The sequence below is a fragment of the Geospiza fortis genome, unplaced genomic scaffold, assembly GCF_000277835.1.
Source record: "Geospiza fortis unplaced genomic scaffold, GeoFor_1.0 scaffold26, whole genome shotgun sequence".
In the NCBI taxonomy this organism is placed as follows: Eukaryota; Metazoa; Chordata; class Aves; order Passeriformes; family Thraupidae; genus Geospiza; species Geospiza fortis.
The window spans coordinates 1,770,269-1,776,298 of NW_005054425.1; positions in this window are offsets into that span (position 1 = coordinate 1,770,269).

Here is a 6,030-nt window from a genome sequence, read left to right on the forward strand (position 1 = left end):
CCCCCAGCCCCATATCCTACACACCCACCCCGTGTCCTACACCAGCCCCATGTCCGCCTCCAGCCCCCGGCCCCATGACTGACCTCGACCCCCCCCTGCCCAGCCCCAGCCCCAGTCCCGTGCTCATTTCTCTCCCCAGCCCTATGTCCGACCCCATCCTCCTCCCTATCCCAGCCCGTCCCCACTCCCCACTCCACTCTCTATCCTCCACATCCCTGTTCCTGTCCCCATCCTATCTTTATCCTCCCACTCTCCCTCCCCAGCTCCTTCCCCACCCCCATCCTCATACCCCTCTTTATTCCCATCCCTATCCTGTATCCCTATCCCTGTCCCCTTCTCCATCATCCCAGTCCCATCCCTGTCCCCATGCCCCATCTCTATCCTCACATTTACCTCTCCCCATCCTTATTCCCATCTCTGTCCTCTATCCTCACCATCCCCTTTCTATCCCTGTCCTCCTCGTCGTCCCCACCTCCCATCTCCCATTCCCATCCTCTCCCCATGCTCATTCTCATCCCTGTCCTCTGTCCCTATACCCACCATCCCCATCCCATCCCACCTCATTCTTTTTCTCATCCCCATTTCCATTTCATCCAGTCCAATCCAACCCAATCCCATCATGGTTCTCATCCCCATCCCCATCCCTGTCCCCACCCTCATCCCTGTCCTATCCCTATCTCCATCCCATCCCATTCCTGTTCTCATCCCCATTTCCATTTCATCCAGGTGAATCCAACTCAATCCTATCTCATCCCCACTGCCATCCCCATCCCTGTCCCCAATCCCATCACCTCCATTCCATCCCTGTCCCCATCCCCATACCCCTCTATTCCATCCCTGTCCCCATCTCCATCCCCTCTATTCCATCCCTGTCCCCATCCCTCTCCTATCCCCATCCCCATCCCCTCTATTCCATCCCTGTCCCCATCCCCATCCCCTCTATTCCATCCCTGTCCCCATCCCCATCCCCTCTATTCCATCCCTGTCCCCATCCCCATCCCCTCTATTCCATCCCTGTCCCCATCCCCATCCCCTCTATTCCATCCCTGTCCCCATCCCCATCCCCTCTATTCCATCCCTGTCCCCATCCCCATCCCCTCTATTCCATCCCTGTCCCCATCCCCATCCCCTCTATTCCATCCCTGTCCCCATCCCCATCCCCTCTATTCCATCCCTGTCCCCATCCCCATCCCCTCTATTCCATCCCTGTCCCCATCCCCATCCCCTCTATTCCATCCCTGTCCCCATCCCCATCCCCTCTATTCCATCCCTGTCCCCATCCCCATCCCCTCTATTCCATCCCTGTCCCCATCCCCATCCCCTCTATTCCATCCCTGTCCCCATCCCCATCCCCTCTATTCCATCCCTGTCCCCATCCCCATCCCCTCTATTCCATCCCTGTCCCCATCCCCATCCCCTCTATTCCATCCCTGTCCCCATCCCCATCCCCTCTATTCCATCCCTGTCCCCATCCCCATCCCCTCTATTCCATCCCTGTCCCCATCCCCATCCCCTCTATTCCATCCCTGTCCCCATCCCCATCCCCTCTATTCCATCCCCATCCCCTCTATTGCATCCCTGTCCCCATCCCTCTCCTGTCCCCATCTCCATCCCCATGCCATCCCCTGTCATCCCCAGCCCCATCCCACTCCCATCCTCTCTCCTGACAGCACAGCCCCATATTCCCCATCCCCCCGAATTCCTGACCCCCCCCCACAGCCCCCCCACCCCAAACAGAGGGGACTCCCCTGCCCCAGCCCCCGAGGGGCTCTCCTGGGTGTCCCAGCCCCAACCAGCAGGGAGCCCCGCACCCCCCACTCGTGGCTCTGCTTCCCGAGAGTATTTTTAGATCCAAACATTCGTGCCGGATTTTGGGTCCAAAATTAGAGGGAAAAGAGCTGGAACAAGCCATGCTGGGATGATGCAGCTTTTTATTGCAAAGGGGGGCAGGGATTAGAAGGAAGCCCTGGAACACAGAACAGGATGTCCTCAGGGTGCCCCTCACCCTGTTCCCTTCACCCCAACTTCCCCCCCCGGCTGGATACCCCCCTCTAATCAGACAGGGAATTTTGTCCTTGGATCGTCCTTATTTTCCCAGTTTTAATCCTGGAGTTAATCCCTGCCCAGAACCCACTGCCCGCACCCCTCCCGACAGCCGGCCCCACCCACACCCGGACGTCCCCGGGCCGCACCGGGCTTTGGGTGGGGACCCTGGGGGCCCCGGGTGTCCCAGGGGACAGCGGGAGGGGTCCCGGGGGCATGCGGAACGTGGGAGCACACGTGTGTCAGCACACACAGATACACACACGTGTGCACAGCCCAGGGACGAGTTTGTGCCCTCACGTGTGTGTCAGCACACACAGACAGACACACAGACACACGTGTGCACAGCCCAGGGACCTGTGTGCATGCCCCTCGCACGTGTGTGCACACACAGACACACACAAACACACAGACACACACTTGCGCACAGCCCAGGGATGTGTGTGTGCCCCTCACAAGTGTGTCAGCACATAAAGATACACACACACAGACATACAGACACACACAGACACACAGACACACAGACACACAGACACATGTGTGTGCACAGACCACGGACGTGTGTGTGCCCCTCACACATGTGTGTACACACAGATGTGTCTGCCAGATGTGTGTGACCTCCCAGGCAGGCACACATGACACGAGTGTGTGCCCAGGTGTGCACACACACAGACAGACATACACACACACACACACAGAGACACACAGACACACACAGACACACAGACACAGACACAGACACACACAGACACACAGACACACACAGACGTGTGACTGTGCTTAACCCACGTTTCCATCAGGGCCTCTGCAGAGGGGACAGGGACAGGGGTACCGTGGTGCCAGGAGCAGGGGTGGGTACAGGGACACTGGTACCCCGGGGTGTTGGGGTGCTGGGGTGTTGGGGTGCTGGGGTGCCAAGGTACTGCAGGATTTGGCTACTGAGGTATTGGGGTGCTGGGGGATGTGTACCCCAGGGTGTTGGGGCACTGGGGTGCAGGGGGATGGGTAGCCTGGAGTGTTGGGGTACTGGGGTGTCAGAATGTTGAGGTACTTGGGGGAGCAGTGTACTGGGGTTCTGGGGTGCCAGGACACTGAGGTACCACTGCTCTGGGGCACTGGGGTGTTGGACTGCTGGAGTGCCAGGGTCCTGGGGTAGCAGGATGTTGGGGTGTGAGCAGTCTTAGGATGCCATGGTGCTGATATCCTGGAGTGCCAGGACACTGGGTACTGAGGTGCCAAGGTATTGGGGACTGGGGTGCCAGGATGTTGGGGTGCTGGGGTGCCAAGGTGCTGGGATAAGGGGATGCTTGAGGATTGGGGTGTTGGGGTACCAAAATAATGGGTACTGGGATGCCAGGGGCTGGGATAGTGGGGTGCTTGGGAGCTGGGGTGTGGGGTGCCAGCAGTGTCAGGGACCCCAGGGGTACCAGAGCAGTGTCTGCCACGGCGGGGTGTCCTCAGGTGTCCCACACAAGGGGAGGGTGCCCAGAGGAGCTCCCAGGAAAAGGGGGGGTCCGTGTGTCCCCCCACTCTGTGGACCAGGACTCACTCCCGTGCTCACCTTCCCCCACAGAGGCCGGAGCCCGGGCAGGAGGGATCCCCGTGGATCCGCCGTCCTCCTGCCCACCGAGAGCCCGCTGTTCCCGGTGTTCCCGGTGTTCCCGGTGCTCCCCGTGCTCCCGGTGCCCGGGGTCCCGCCCGCGGGCCCCGGAATGCCGGGGCTGGTTCATCCGAGGTCGGCGTTTCTAATCTGGTTTGGGTGGATTTATTTTTGGGAGCCCGTAGCCTGGCAATGGCCACGTGAGGCGCGGGGACACGCGTCACCCACGGATCACTTGTCACCCCCACCCCGGATGAAATGTATCAGGATGCAGGAGAACAGAAATCCTGCTGATCCCATACCTTGCCAGAGCCATTGATGCTGCCAGTGCAATGTCACACATTTCACAGGGGTGTCCCTGGTCAGACCAATCTTTTGCAGTGGCTTGCAGAGCTCCAGCTGAAGCTCTTCAGAAACCTCTCACAATTCTTGGACCCCCTGACTTGTCCTCTAGTACGTGGATACAGTTTGCTTTTCAAACTCAGAGACTGAAATTCCTGAAGCAGCCTTTAGAGGACAGCGGAGAATTGCAAATAGTACATTTTCAGCTGTGGCCTCATCATCTGGGGTACTTTGGTTTTTATATGAATTATGAATTCTCATTCAAGGTGCAAACAGAGTAATAATGTGTGCTATATTTTTTCAAGACAAGGTTGTGACTTGTAACAGAAGTGTATTTTTATTTATATTGTAGCCTTTTCTATCAATAAGAATTTCACTTTCCATCTGGCTAAGCTGTGGCCTCACTAAATGAACAGCTGCACTGTCAAAAGGAACTCACTTCTTCATGTTGAGGTCTAATGGAAAAGGTAACAGTGTCCCACAATAAAAATACTGGTGACCTTTTCTGGAGGCTGTGATGATCCTAACCTTTGGCATCAGGGCTTTAAATCTGTAAGCAATTTGCTGGCTGGGACAAAATGTTGCATATCTCCCTCCATGGGAAATCTTGGGTCAAATTTTAGGACAGCTTCTAGCAATAATTACACTATAATTAGGTTTTGCTTGAAGTGGCTAGAAGCTGGCTGGGGCACCTGGACAGAGTCTGTGTTTATGACTCCCAGCAAATGGGTGTGTTTGAGCTGGGTGTGATGGCATTGTGCCTGCAACATGGACTCAAGGTGAGGTCTCCACTGCTGCAGGCAACATGTTCTCAGCCAGTGATCGTGTGACACTGCATAGCAGAAAGCAAAAAAAGCAGGGTTTTTTACACTGATGTTTCTACAATTACCAGACTGTATGGGCTGATTGAACCTCATCCAATCAACTGGTTAAACCATCCTTTTAAATAAATGCCAATTTTATTTGAAGCTTTCTGAGCTTTTCCACTGTAACTTATATCTGTGTCAAAAAAATCACATGCGGGACCCCCCACCCATCCCGGCCCCCCCCGGGTGGTGCCCACACTCTGGGCCAAGGGCTCCACTGGGGTGTTTTGGGTCGAAATGTTGGAATTAGGGGGGTTTACCCCAGAACTGCTCATTTTTGGGACAACAAGGCTTTTGATTGGGGAAAGGATTTGATGTAGAGGGTTGTGGAGATGGATGGGGGGTGATGGGGATTATGTGAGGGGGTTCCACAGCTGTGCTGAACTCTGCCTGGGGTCTCAGGTGTCCCCCAGAGCTCTCTGTCCCCTCTGGCAGCTCTGCCTTCCCCCAGGTGCCTGGGGGCTGTGGATGGGGGTTACAACTGGGCTGAGCCCCACCCTGTGTCACTCTGTGTTCCCACCATGGCTCTCAGGGCTCCCCTCAGGGTCTCCCCTCTCTTCTGACAGCTCCACCTGCCCCCAGGTACCTGTGGGGTGCAGGTGGGAGTCCAGCTCAGCTCTCAGGGGTCCCTCCAGGGTTGTGTCCCCTCATGACAACTCCACATTCCCCCAGCACAGCTGTGGCCTCTGCCATGGCTGTCTGAGGTGACCTGTGAGCCCCCCCCGGGCTCTCAGGGGTCCCCCCCGGGTCTCCCCACCATGACAGCTCCACCTTCACCCCAAGTACTGGGGGGGCTGCAACTGGGGGTCCTGCTCAGCTCTCAGGGCTCCCTTCAGAGTCTCTCCCCCTTTTCTGACAGCTCCACCTCCCCCCAGCTACCTGGGGGCTGCAACTGGGGGTCCAGCTCAGCGCTCAGGGGTCCTCCAGGCTCCTGCCCCCTCCAGTGACAGCTGCACCTCCCCCAGGTACCCCCTGGCTGAGCAGCGGGGACATGAGCGGGGCTGGGGGGCACCTCTGGGTGCTCTGAGTGCCCCCCCACCCGCAGAGCACCAAGGATGTGACCCTCTGGCGATGCCCGGCCGCGCCGCGCTGGATGGAGCCCTTCCTGCCCTCGCCCTGGGGCTGGAACGGCTCTAGAGGGGGGGGCCGGCCCCCCCACAGCACCGCCGAGGCCAAGGC